Here is a 15,528-nt window from a genome sequence, read left to right on the forward strand (position 1 = left end):
CATACCACAGGACTCCCTCTCTGGTCCTGTGACACCCGCCCAAGAAAAACACAAAATACCAAAATATACCTTCATCACACAATATTTTTATCTGGTAAACGGAACTACAAACAACTTTTACAACGTGCCAAAATGGCATGGGAGCCCTTGGTAGCATAATTGATCACTTTGCAGTAGAGGCTGCATCTGGCATGGCCTGGTCTCTCTATTTAAAAAAAAAAAACCTGTGACAAATTGAAACACACATTCCTTTCCCTTCACATCACACTTTGATTCTAACTTCAACCAGGACCATCTCCATCTGCACCTGACTCCAGCATCTAGTTGAGTAAGGGCACCTTCCTCCTCAAACTCTCTCATTCCCTCACTCTGAAAAAAAAATTGAAGTGGGTGAGTGGTAAAGTTTGGCAACCTGAACTAGTTAAATGCCAACGTAGGTAAAGGCAAGTAAATTTACATAGCACATTTCACACACAATGGCAAGTGAAACTGCTTTATAGGGAGAAAATGTTACACACTGCAAAAAATGCTTTTCTTACATTGTGTCTTGTTTCCAGTCCAAATATCTAATAATTCTTAAATCAAATCTTATTTTTTTCTTAAAAAAAATAAATAAATCATCATGAGATTGGTTGGATGCGGGAAAGAACATTAAGGTAAGCAGAGTAGGGCGGGCCCATTCCTTTGCCAACAGGGGGAAAAAAATGCTACTGGTGACGTAACACAGACGACTCGCAGATATGACGATGAACCCCCCCCCCCCCCCCCCCCCCAATAATTTCTACACGATTCACGTGAATGACCTATTTCAAGATGAAAACGGCAAATTTTGCCAAAAGGTGACAAGTTTGCACCCCTGAATCTAGATTGTAAAAAGGGTGTAGCACACGCACTGTCGAGTCCAGTGCCAGTGGATTAGAGACCTGCACTCCCGCGAGCCCCAACACAACAGATGGCCAGTCAGGAGTGCAGTGCTGAAATTTGCGTGCTCACGAATCCTCTCATTATAACACACAAATTGTAGACATTATGAAAGATTCATTACGTGTAGCTTTGTTTATCCGAAGAAATCTCTCTTACTCTATCTGTTGTTTAAATCGCTAAAGTATAATATAATTCTCACCATATTTCTGATTTAAGACTAATTTGACATCATCCACCTTTAATCTCTCAATCTAAACCACGAGCTGCGTGTAGCAGCGCGATAGCATTCCGTTAGCCTATTAGCTTGTCAATCGCATCTCCATTCACATTTTCTACTGCTGCTTCTCTCTCTCTCTCTCTGTTTCTTTTCTCTCTCGCTCCTTTTTTACGAGTCCATCAAACAACTGTGATGAGTCGGAATTACTCAAGCACGGTGAGTAATGGCTTCTCCTTGCATCGTCACCTGCACCGCTTGCCACATGTACAGTTTATCTGTCTCTGTCAGCAGCGAGGGATAAACTTGTGATAAATGCAGGGAAATAGTTAGGCAGAGAAGATTTCCGAATTAGAGACAAGCATCCAAACTTTAGTTGAGGACAGTAAGAATGTGAGAGCTGTAGATACTGCTTTGGATACGACTAGCTCAGGGACTCCTGTACATTGTTCGGTTCCGCTCTCCCTTTCCAATCAAAACATCAAACAGGTTCTCCCCACTCAGTGACGCACCCACTGAGAAACCTGATGAAAGTGCTCTAGTTATTGGCGATTCTATTGTATGGAATGTGAAAATAGAGCCACCAGCCACCATAGTCCAATATTTACCGGGAGCCAGAGCACCTGACATCGAATCAAAACGGCGTCGCTGTGTTCGGACGCCGTTCAGGCCGCTCCGCTGAGATTTTGCTTTAACTTACTTTTACTTTCTCTTTTTACACATTCCACATCGGCACTGATCACCTACAACATAGAAACACTTTTGGACATTGGAAACCGCTTTGCCCAACACTGCTCATGGCACATGGTGAAATATGCAGGAAATTGACAAGAAAGATCTGCAACAAAGACCATAAATCCTGTGAAAACCGCCTGTGACTCCACCGGCAGTAGTCCGAGTATTACGGTCATGCTACAGATTTGCCTTGAAGGGTTCCATATGTGATGCTGGATGAGATGATGTTAATGAAGTCTAGCAGCTGAGTGGCCCCGACAGGGATCAATTCTGCAGCCGATCAGAGAGGCAGGGCTGCTTAATTTATACCTTAGAGGGAGGTGATCACAGCACGCGCTGCCCTAATGATCCCAACCTGCCTGGGGGAACACGATGGGATTACGGGTCCATTGAAGGGGAGGGTATTTGCCTCACGGCCAAGAGCTGAGGGGTCAACCACATGAGAATAATTTAACTGGAGCGGCACGTCTCCCTGCCACCGGATCAATAGAAAGGGAGGAAGAGGAAGTCAGGGTGGGGACTAGGTGCGAGTCACAGAGACACGGATCCTCTGAAAGCTTCCGATCCGGAATGTCATGGTCTGGATTTGGAGAAGAGCTTGAGGATGATATGCCAGTCAGGCTGAAGGAAGCTTTCACTATGTCATAAAAACGTCTTGAGGATTTTTACTGCGCTTACCACCTAACAGCTTTATCAGAGCTTAAGCTCAACAGGCGCACTCAAACGCTGGTCATACAGCGACAACCATCCACATCCACAAAGATCCACACCCTCTTTTCTCCCTCTCTGGCACAAACAGCCTCGTTCGGCATTCAACATGTGTCTCCTCACGCAACCAATCCACTCATTCAGCCACTCTGTTGCCATGGCAACCACCCTAGCATTATGGCGGGACATGCGCCAGACGGAGAGCCCGCTCTGCATAGCCCACCTCAGATCAATCTCTTCTGTTACTGAGGAAGAACGAGAAAAAGACTGAGCGAGAAAGCGAAAGCAAGGGGATAATTAAACAAGGGCTGTGATTAGTACCTTCCCAACCGCTTCAGCAAATCAAATCAGGGTTTGATTTGCCTAAACAAATCTGAACGTGCTTCAAAACCATTTTGAATACTTTTAGCACCTGCTATCTGCAATCTTGCACATAATTCCTAACCGTTTAAACTTATCTGTCCTTTGAATGATCTACGTGGGCGATTTAGAGAGCACGGGGTGTGTGGAGTCCATTTAATATGGATGTGCACGTGCCAGTTGTCCCTCCCTCACGCCATTGCAGGAAGAGAGATATCTTTTGTTGAGCGGTTATGGGAGGGGTAGACCAGCATGCTGCCGTGAGATAAGGGGAGTGTAAAATTCAATTAACTGAAAAAAACAACAACCCTGCATTCATCCCTCCTTGGTCCTTTATTTCTTCTCTCCCTTTTTGTCTATGCGTATTGATTGCACACCAAATTTGGACTTCCTGAACAATCTGTTCAAAGTAATAACAGTGATGTGAAAGAGAGAGAGAGAGAAAGAGCTCTGACAAGGTTGTTGAGTCTACCATGTATCACCCAATGAAGCTCTCACATCTACATCCTCTGGTATACACCACAATATACCTTTCCAAACCTGTCTATACTTTCTCCATTTAGGCCTCCAGACTAACATTTGAGAAGAGTGGCAAAGGTAGGTCCCTATGAAATACATTAGTTTTTTTCCCCTTTAAATTCAGTTTTATTTGATTTATTTACCAAATTCTGTTTTCCATTAGTTTTCTAGATTCCATTTGAATGGTTTCATGAAATTTTAATAATCAAAAGTATATCTAAATAATTGATTTTATATAAAAAATTATGTAAATATATATATATATATATATATATATATATATATATATATATATATATATATATATATATATATATATATATATATATATACACACACATACATATATATACATATATATAAAATTTCATAAAATTATATATATTTATTTTTTCTTATATATATTTAGTAATACTGTGTTGTGTGTACATTTTCCTGGTAAATAAATTCTGGTAAATATTCCTTGAAAACAAAGTTTTAATTTTATTAAAAGTAGTGGGAAGACCTTTGCGTTTTTGTTTGTATATATGACATGACGATAGTTTTTCTCACAAGAAACGGTAAAATGCTCATGAAGTGACTCTCAGAGCAGTTCTAGCAATTATATTCATGTGTTCATGTACTCATATATTGTGGCGGCAGAGGCTGAAATCGCTTCAGTGTGTGTAGTAAACGAAACCACACGTCCGCGTCATTCATTCACACAGAGACATGCAGAACATTGCAGGATTCATATTTAAATTCTATTTTTGTGGTTTAATATTCCCAGACACTAGTCCATTTTGCACTTTTATGTAAGTGTAATGACCTACTTTTTATTTATTCATCCAAAATTGGGCAAATTCTGTGACATTTAGCATTATCAAGTAAATTCCATCTTTATGACCAGTTTCCATGATTCAGTCCGCATTTTCTGCATTGCGGGAATCATAGGACCCTGCACAGGTGCCACTTTTGATTGTAGCTTGAGCATGGTTTAAAAAAAAAACAAAAAACATGGTTTTGTTATGAAAGTATAAATACAAATGCACAAAATCTGTGACTGCTTAATAATAATTTAAAACAAACAAAAACAACCTGTTATTATATTCCGTTACTCCTTTAACACATTTAATATGTCCACACTAATAATCATAATAAAATTCAATATGAATCCCACATTTCGGCCACAATGTTACAATTAGTGCTTCTGTAGTAACTCCATGGTAAGTATTTGGTGATTTGTGGATTGAAAAGCCTTCTTACTGGTTCATTGTGCACAATGTTTTTCATGTCAGTGTTTTTGATAATGCCAGTGTCGTTTCATTCTGTTAAACTCATTTAAAATCACAGAAACATTTGTGTTTTTATCAGTGATCTTGAAGGATTCTCACTGGAAGTCACAGCACTGTTTAACAACAAGTGAACACATTTGCTTTAAGCTCACGTTGCACTGCCTTTTGGGCCAAGTTGCACAGTTCAAACGAGTATTGCTGGTTTGTGCTGCTTTTGGCAGGTTTGCTGTTAAATGTTTCTCACACGCAACAAAAATGGCAGTGCTTATCAGTTTATCATTTGTAGAGGCACCGCTTTTCCCACTTTCAATGCATTTTAAGCTTAAAGTCCGTGTAAAGTGATATTAAAATGTGTTCTGAGTTTTTCACAGAACAGAAAAATTTGTTATTAACCACCCGGCCAAATTTGAATGATTAAAAAAAAATCGCCAAGTAACTAACATAAGTTATCAAAATCTTTGAAAAATAAGCAGGACTCTCTGCTCTCAAATGCTGGGGGCGTGTCCGCTGTTGGCGCTGAAACCACGCCCACTAGCGGGAAAGCGGCCATCTCTCTAAACTGTCAAATACCGCTGCAACCTGAATGGATGCTACTGATATACAGCCATACATGTTTGAGCGTGCAAGTTCGTTATTTGTGCTGCAGTGAGTTGAAACCTTCTCATCGTCAAGGAGAGCGCTGCTCATGGTTGCTTAGCAACGGCAAACACCATTGCCGTTGCTGAGAGCGCAAGCTCCGGTGTGCTTTGAAAGAAGAGAAAGCGGTACAGTTTGCGTTTCTAGATGCAAATTATGAACGCGCCATGTTTTTAAATTGTATGTATTCTGCCACATATTGATGTCTCTGGGCTAAGGCCCGTGTATCCATTCACCCTAGAACCGTCCCTGCCTAGAATCTGTATATCTAACATCACAGACATTCAAAAAGACAAACTAAGAACTTGACCTCTCAACAGTTATTATAGTGTTAGGGGCGGGGCCACGCTCTGTGGCTCCATTAAGTCATTGAGCCACCGTTTTAGCCCCGCCCAAAAAATCCTGAACACAGAATTGGTGAAAAACTGTTTAACGGTTTATCTGAGTATCATCCCCCACTAACTGATCCAGTCCCCTTCCTCAAGAGGTATTCTCCATGCCCATCTCTCCATCTTATCCACGTCTGTACTCTTTATCTCTCACTCTCACCCAGTTGGAGCGTAAGGCTCCAGCGGAGGGCCTATCAGTGCATCCTGCATTACAGCGTAACACGCTGAGTCATTGTGAGGTTTGTATGGAGGAAAGGAGAGTAATCAGAGATTAGCCAGCTACCCACAGCTCAGTCTGCCCTCTGTCAGTGGGCTGATTAGGGCTCTTTCCCTCTCTCTCTCTCTCTCTCTCCCTCTTTGCGCTCCAGCACCACCTGCTTCCATTACTTTCGGCTGTTTGTCATGAGGAATAATCTGAGGGAAAGAGAGAGCATGCTCCAATGGTCAAACACGGCTTTAAAGAAAAGTGCACCCAAAAATAATTTACTCATCCACCATAACAAAAAAACAGAGTTTACAAAATGTCCAAGCTGCACTTTTCCATAAAACAAAATGGGTTGTGGTTTGTGTATAGGGTTGTATATTCTACAGTTCAGTAATGAAGCTCAAACTCTGAGATGTTTCTAAGAGGCATAAGAAAAAGCACCATGCAAGTAGTCAAAAAGGACAATAAATAAACAAAATTAAACATATATGAACTCATATAATAGCACTGTGTTAGGAATGGAGCATAACCTTAATCACCATTCACAGACAATCTTTGTATATCTTCAGAAGTCTTTTCACACTTCAGAATATATCAAACAAGCAGTCGAGACTTTGATGGTGCTTTTAGAGGTGCTTCAGATCCCTCGTCCCCACACTTTCATTGTATGGAAAAAGAGCAGTGGCGAAGAAAGCAAAGTCATATGGGTTTGGAATGAAATAATGGTGAGCAAATTATCACAACCAGCTAAAATGAAACAAGCAACCTCATCTACTGCAAAGAGTGAATCTGACTCCCTACAGAAATGATCACCATATTTTACACACATCTCTCTACAAAGACATTGCCGTATGCTTCATTTCTTTTAAAAATAGACCGAACTGTTACTAATCTCACTTACGTGAAGATGTAATCGAGCTGTTTTATACACATGCTTGAAAACAGGCATTATCTGACATGCTCCCAAATTAAATTAATTAGTCAAATACTCATAAAAGCATGGCTATTTATGCGCCAAGTCAATATCATATGAACACAGCAACATTAAATTACTGTGCTATTTGTGTTTTTAATTAATTATCTGAAATGCAACTCTGAGAATAAACACACCAACGAGTGCATAACGTTAATGTTTTAAAATGTCATCAGGGCTGGTTAGTAACTCATTACATGCAATTACGTAATCAGATTCCAAAATTAAGTACTTGTAATTAGGGTATATTACATTTTAAGATACTCATAATCAGACTACAGTTACTTTTTTATGGATTACATGATTAGATGTTGTTTACACAATGGCATTAAATTATTCTCCTCAATTCTTCTTTTTTCCTATTCTAAATTTTCCCTTCTAAAAATCCTACTGAATGTGTGTCATACCATTCAGCTTTGACTATATTTATAAAGAGAGAGAAATATTTCAAGGAATATATTTTCAATGTGGTATAATTAATGGTAAGTTTAAAACAAGTTTAATAAAAAGTAATCTAAAAAGTTGTCAGAATACATTGCCTAAAGTAACCTAGATTATGCTACTGACTACAGTTTTTCATCATGTAATCAGTAACGGACTACAATTTAAAGTAAATCTACCCAGCACTGACTGCCATATTAGTCATTATTGAATTTAAACATTATTCTTCAATCCACTCTTTCACATTGCTAGTTTCCATAGCCTACGATTTGGTTTCAGAAACTTTATCTTTGCTTGCAAACTCCCCTTCACAAACACACACAAATCTTCAGCCGGAAAGGTGTGTACAAACTCACTTTTACAGAGACGTGCCGTACGAGCCTGGTGAGGAGAGAACGGCTTTGATTTACAGGAAGTGTTGAGAGATGCAGCTAGTGTTCAGAAAGCAGCACAACAGCCCTGGAGATGGATGAGGGTTGAGAGAAAGAGAGAGAGAGCTGACAGAGGACACGCTGTGTTTGTCCGACCCAGAGGAGTTTAATGGGATGAGATTTGATCTCACTCCGTATGACATTTTCGCTATTTGTGAGATGCCAAAAGACTGTATATTTTGCCACGCAAAAAGTAGCGGAAGAGGAGCGGTGCGTGTGTTCAGTCAATGTTCCTGAACGGACTCTTTTTGAATTAATCTTTCACTCTAATGAAACGCAGAGGCCCCGTATGTGAGGTGCAGATGATGTATGGCTCTAAAACACAGATAAATCAAGAGTTCTGACAGTCCAACTTTTAGAACAATGACACGAGGCATCAATTAGAGTAGAAAGAGAAGAACGCAAGTTCTCTCAGACGTGCTGATTAAATATTGCTTTTCCTTCTCCCTTCTTTGGTTCTGTCACATCAGTACGAGAGAGAAGGAAAAATGAGTGCGCGATGGTGCACTGCTTCACTGCTTTGATGGGGGTTTTAAATAAAATCCTGCATTTGTACGTGCTGCACGGGCCTGATTCATCTTGATAAATCCATTTAAGAAATCAGGAGGTGTGAAAAAAGAGCTTCGTATTTATGTACTTTCGCAACAATGCTTGTGTTCGATAGCAAAGTAATGGGACTTTTTGGGATGCTAGATATTAAATGGGCGCAGTATGAGTCTTGGTAGCGAGCAGATGATTAAAAGAGCTCATAGGGCATACATTTCTTAATGTATGTACTGTTTACAAACTGCCTTGAGACTATATATCACATCATCTATTTTGCAAGTGCTGCAACAGCTTGCAGGCTCTCTGAACAAGTGCGAGCGTATTGTATTGGGCGGTGATGAATGCCTTAAATCCAGAACGGACCAGGATAAGTTTGTATATTATCTCCATTTTCATCCGTACACTTCATTTCTCTCCTCCCCTGTAGGCTCTCAGGCCCGAGAGATGGGACGAGGCAGAAATGAGAGCAAGAGAATATATCACTAAACCTCTAGCCTGAAGCAAATTTTCTCCACATCAGCAGTGCGGCTCTCCAGAACAGCCTGACTGAGAGCATAAGCCATTTGATGCTATAAAAAGGATTTCATAATAGACATATTACCTAAAATAAAATCATTTGAGACATTTATTTTGCGTGTGCGTACTGAAAGATTCATAATGGGGGGTATAATTGGATTTTAAGGGGTGTACTGTAATTTACATTCTTTTTACTAAAGCCGTTTATAAGTGTTTGACTGTCCAAATCATTAAACTACATTTTATTTAAACCATGCCACTGGTGAATTCTTAACTCGGATCAACAAAACCATTCACGGTTCCATGTTTTACCATGTGCTTTTTTTCCTAATTTTATTTGCAAATAAATAAATATTAATATTAATGAATGCATGAATGGTGGGAACTCTTTTTCCTCAGACCCAGCAATAGATGGAAATGAGACTGACTTTATGGGTGCACTGAAAAAAAAAATAATTGAATTTCCAAATAAAACATTTTAAGGTAAGTGGTTGCAATCAATTTATTTTAGCTACATTTAAATAAATTTAGTTGACTAACTTTGAACTAAATTTGTTTATTTAAATGTAGCTAAAATAAATTGTTTGCAACCACTTACTTAAAAAAAAGAAAAAAAGTAGTATAATTTTTTTTCAATGTGCTTTCGCTCAGTTTACTTCGGAACAGGGCACGGTTCAGGAAATAAAGTAACCTGCACATGCATTCTAGTCAATGACGATGCAATTAGTTCAACAAAACACATAAGTGATGACGGCGGTAATGATTTACTGTACCTTGGATATGAGTGTGCGTGAGCATGCAGTGTAACTGTGCATAGTGAGTGCAATCAGAGTGGCAAATGAATGGCTCACAATCAGCTGTCTCCTCAAAAGAGTTTGTATCAAGATAAACAAAAATACATCAGGGTTCGATAGAATCACGTGAGTATAAAACCAGGCCAATGCTACACGAAGCACCGGGAACAATTACACTTACATTCGGACTGCAGCAAACGTGCCCAGTGTGCAAGTCCCCTATGAGTAACTGACTCATTCATTCAACCGAACGAAAATTCTGAACTGGATCATTCAAACGTGTAAAAGTCATTATGAACAAGTAATAAGTCATTCACTCAAATGATTTCTTCAAAAAAAAGAAAGATAACAAACCCAAAATAAAGATAACAACAACAAAAAAGATAACATACACAGTGGTTACGTTGTTTTTCTCTGCTTATGCAATATTCATTAAATATTATGTAATGGGACATAGTTGTTACACATGTAATTGCTCTCTCTCTCTCACAACACACAGGCTCACACACAAAACATTGTTATTTCAAATGAGAGAAATAATAAATTTTGAAGTATTAATGACGACCATATATTTTAAGCAAGATGCTTATTTGACAAGTATTTTAGTGGCAAAATGTGGAAAAACTCAATAAACATACTGTATCTACGGTATACTAGATGTGCTTTGCGTTATATCCCCATGACCACTATGAATGTGCATTATTTTTCAATAATTCAAAGGTCCATCGTGAGTGTTTCCTAATTAACAGATCGGGTCCAGAATTACGCATAAAATCAATCTGGTCTATCAAACGTGCTCATAAACCCTTTAGCAGTGGTGCATACCACTCTGACTGCAAACCTTCCATTGGTTTCATTTACCAAGTGTGGAGTGACCTTTCCCAGCCAGCTATAAAATCAATTTCAGGCTCTAATTCAGAAATATGTTACATGATCATTGTTGGGTGGAATATTAATAAGTAGGCAGAGCATGGACCTAACAGCTCAGTAAAAAGCAGGGTTTTCTAGCAGCATCTAAGGCAGAGGGCGACAAAAGTATTGGTGCCTTTTCTGACATAAAGGAGTGTGGGGTAAGACGTGCCACCTCCCTTCATCTAGTGACCTTATATTTTAAAAAAGGGCCCTTCCTATACAGCTACCTGCAAGGTTCACATCACATAATTAACTTTAAAAAAGATAATGAATATGATGCACTCCCCAGATTTCTTCCAGTATGATTCAGATGCTTGGGGTAAGCTGCGCTGGTTGCTTCAAGTAGTCAACAAATTATTTAAAGTGCTCCATAACATGGTTAAATATAACACTGAAAATTCTCTTTTAAATAGATGCCAGACATCTTAGCCTTAGGCACATTTTAGCCTATTCTCCTGACTCACCGGTACATTAAAGGTATGCTTGAACTGAGAAGCCAAGGCAAGAGTTACCTGTAAAAGCTACAACTGTATTTCTTGAATCAATTTTGATGTGGATTCAAAGTACTCCATGCGGTCAAATCCAATCAATCCATCATTTCTGAAGCCCAAGCCCCCCTAAGAACCAGACCGCTCCCTCGATTCATTCACTCGTCCTCTCTCTGTCGAAAGTCTTATCCTAACCCTGGTCACTCAAGTCATAAAGCATCTTTATCTTCATCCTGAGGGGGGATGTGAGGTTCCAGTCACACTTAAAAGCTTTAAGTGTTGCTTCAGGCTTAGATGAAGAGAGAGAAACAGAGAGAGGGGGAAGAAGCTCCTTAGAGGCTCCTAAAATAAGGGTTGGAGAGCTTTTACCCCTCAATCTTGACCACAGCACACATTTTGGATCTGTGTAGTGCACAAAAAAGGCAGTGTAAGGATCCATGAATGTGTGTTCTGGCCTCAGCATTTACACCTTTGAGTCCAAGAGAGTAATAGACGGCCAAAGGCATAAGTCTAGGGACCTGGATCTCCATAGATTACTTGATTTGAGAAAGTCGGACTCTTAAAGCGGCTGCCCGCCTGTGTAAAGGGAATCTCCCAAAAGCCTTGCAGGAACAAGTCTCATTGCTCCGGCCTGCGTCTGACAATTCCGACTGGCTGACGCTCAGACACCTTCACATTTCCACACACATCCATGTTCTTCCCACTGCTCTAATGGCTACACTGCCTGACCAGTTTATTTTTTTGTGGCTAATTACGGTGTCTCCGGTTGCAGATGTGTCTGATTTTAATTCACTTTGCTGCTCCGCTGGAGTGTGAAACACTAAAGCCCTGGAGATCAATTACTGAGGGGTATTTACACTACGCAGTGGCAGAGGACCAGGACGGGGCTGACATACTCCAGCATGTGTTCGGTCGCTCAGCCACTGGTCTTTTCTCACTGCACTCATTACACTGTCAATCAGCTAACGGTCAAAAACATACTGCAGAGAGAAAAAATATCTCATTCAGATTTATATCCTCTTGCCATGAAAGAAGGGAACCAACTCAATAATATACAGATATTAAGGTTGCCTATACTGTATAAATAAATGAGGCTGCCAATGTCTCCTATTTGACAAAACTCATCAGAGACCGACAAACTGTGCAAATAACAAGCCTTAAAATCAACATTAAGTCAAAATTGACCCTGTTTGTTTACTTAAATACACTTTTATGGTCTTACTGTGAATAATTCAGTGTATATTACTATAAAGATATTAATGTTTTTGTGAACTTGCTCTGCCTCTGAAATGACTTTCGGCTGAGGTCACCAAGGCCATGTGAAAAATTATACTAACAAATAGCCAAATTTAGCTTTACAGTCATTGTTTTAGGCCACATGCAGCCCTTGTAAAATATTGGTAATTACTTCAATAAAGGTTACAGCAATAAAAGCAAATAATGATAGATTTGAGAAAGAAGAGTTACTGCTGGGAAATGTGGAGATGCTTTGGAGAGTCAACCTGATCTTTATAATTTGTTAATAATAATATGCTACATTTATATAGTGCTTTTCTGGGTACTCAAAGCGCTTGGAAGGGGGGCGTGTCCTCCTCCAACATCAATTTGCAGCATCCACCTGGATGATACGATGGCAGCCATATTGCGGCAGAACGCCCACCACACACCAGCTTATTGGTGGAGAGGAGACAGAGTGATGCAGCCAATCCCCAATGGGGATGATTAGGAGGCCATGATGGTCACGAGGCCAATGGGCGGGCGAATTTAACCATTTTTAATGACCACAGAGAGTCAGAACCTCAGTTTAACGTCTCATCCGAAAGACGGTGCTTTTGACAGTATGATGTCCCTGTCACTATAATGGGGCATTCGGACCCACGCAGACTGCAGGGTGAGCACCCCCTGCTGGCCTCACTAACACCTCTTCCAGCAGCAACCTAGTTTTCCCAGGAGGTCTCCCATCCAGGTACTGACCAGGCTCAACCTTGCTTAGCTTCATTGGGTAACCAGTCTTGGGCTGCAGGGTGATATGGCTGCCGAATATATCCTATGTGGGTAGCGTTGAAATTAAGAATGCACAGATATTAAAATTCAGCTCAAACAAAAAACCTGATAATTATTTTCAGAATGTTATGGCAAAAAAAAAAAAAAAGATAAATGGCCACTATTAAAATTAGAAAAAATATATATAATAGATGACGGAAACAAATGTAAAATAAAACATTAAAAACTAAAATTAGTCATTCTAAAAGCTACGAGCGAGTTTAAGCATCACAACATTATAATGCACAGTATTATTATTATACTTATTTAATAAAGATTAGATTTAACAGTGTTATTAAATCATTGTTTTTAAACATTAATTGTTTTAAACGTTAGGTGTCGCAAACGTAATCTAAACTTAAAAAGAAGGAAAATTAGCACAATTCAAATTCCAGTACATTTAAATATATAAGTAATTAAACATAGTCAGAGACACCACATTGAAAGTTAGCATGGAATTAAAATGGACCCTTTTTTATTTTCTTAATTCATGTTCCTAGTGTTATTGTGCATATTGCTCTAAAAAATAAAGCAATTGAAATAATAATAAAAAATAAATAATTAAAATTCATACAAAATATTGTCTGATAACTGATATGATATACCATCCATTCCTAATTCAATCAGTTTTCAATTAATAAAATCAAGCCCAAGATTTTTATTTTTTTTTTGAATATCAAGAAATGTGAAAATAAAATAGTTTGCCAAGGCCATTTCAGGTTCACTGTAAGTCTAAATATATAAATAAATAAAGGGTCCTACCACGCAAACACACAGTATCTCCTCAATGACATAACTCTCCAGAGACAGACAAGCTCATCACCCACCTCAGTGAGAATAAAGCGTTACATTTAGGCTGGGAGGCACCAAGAGGACAAAGTGTGTGCAACACGAGACACTTTAGTTTTATTTAAAAAGCAGATGGCACAGCCGAAATGAAGATGAATGGGACTGAAGCCTGTGTGAGATGAGAACTAATTAGCCTGGCCAACAGAGGGGCTTGCTGAACTGCAGAGGCCTGCATGAACATACACAAGCCCGGGGCTCCATTAGTCAGCCTAGCCTGGAATAAAACACAGGGACAAGGGCAACAGTGCCCTGCCCCGTAGCCAGACTCCCACATGCCTTCCAATGCCTCAGAGGACCACGGGAGGGGAGGGCACCACACTCGACATCCCAGAATGCCCTGTGTCCTTCATTACTTTTTGCTGGAGACATATGAGGGGAGTTAATGTGAGCTGCGGCAGTCTTTCTTATGATGGATCGTGCATAAGCACACATCTTTCTCTCTGTCTATTCACTCTCTCTTTTCTGCACACAATCTAATTTGAGATAAGCCATAAGAGAACACTAGTGGGAGCGAGAGCAGACTTTATCAGTGCTCTGGGTGGGTGTGGGAGGAGATCTAGGAGTAATTGTATTCCTGTATGCTTGCAGGGACTCCTATTAAAACCAATAACTGCTAATAGGGTTACAGCTTAATTTTTTAAGTGCCTCGATAATGATTATGAAGTAAACTTTGACAAGACAGCCACATCTGTTTGTTTTATGTTGCTGATGCATAATAGAATGATTACTACTGTCCGTAACACTGGCAAACTGAAGATCTGAGAGGCGGAACAGGCATAAAGGTGGAACAGGAGTAAACTTTTAACATCCATGGCACCTTTCCACTGCACAAAAGGCTCTTTCTAGTGGATTTTTTTTTTTTTCAGAAGCCAGAATGGTTCTTCTATGGCACTGCTGTGAAAGCCTCCTTTTGAAAACTTAATTTTTTAAGAGTATAGGAACACAACAACATGTACAGATGGAAGTTTTCTACAAGATCTTGTTCCAAACGGCTTTTCTGATTCCCACTACACATCAACTGATGAACGCTGATCCTATTCATTACAGAAAAACTGGATTGTTACATTAATGCTTGTCATGTAAAAAGGAACGGCTCATCAGAGCGCAACATGTTGCAATTTTGTGACGGACAATATTGTCAACAGACAACAGTGGAAAAGCTTTTTCCCACTATTTCTGGGCGTTCAGTTTGGCTGGAAATGTGGCATTTTCAGCTCAAAGCAAGTTTCTGGATGACACATTAACACCTGGCGGTAACGGCAGCTAAAGCAAGTGCATGACATTGATTATAACCCTGCTGACTCTGACACTTACATCAACTATCCAATCACAACCAGACATGAGCTGTGAGCTGTAAGCAGCATGCTTGACTGAAATAAGACAGAACACAATGTACATGCAAGCAGACAGAAAATACTGATTCATGCAATAAGGACGCAAGAGGAAATTAGAAACTGTAGCAATTTTTTTCTTACACCTTTTCTACCAACACGGTCGAGGTGATGGTGCCGCAGCAGCCAGTGCACATTATATTCTGTGCATTTATGTTTAAAAAAAGAATAGAAAAAGAA

At 39.6% G+C, this 15,528-nt stretch overlaps 1 protein-coding gene across 1 annotated transcript in view; it reads right to left on the bottom strand.

The window, feature by feature from the left end:
* Positions 1–15,528, bottom strand: part of LOC306854705 (protein diaphanous homolog 3-like) — a 358,785-nt gene that overhangs the window by 47,528 nt on the left and 295,729 nt on the right. The window lies entirely within an intron of this gene.

The sequence above is a fragment of the Barbus barbus genome (genome assembly GCF_936440315.1).
Source record: "Barbus barbus genome assembly, chromosome: 35".
Lineage (NCBI taxonomy): Eukaryota > Metazoa > Chordata > Actinopteri > Cypriniformes > Cyprinidae > Barbus > Barbus barbus.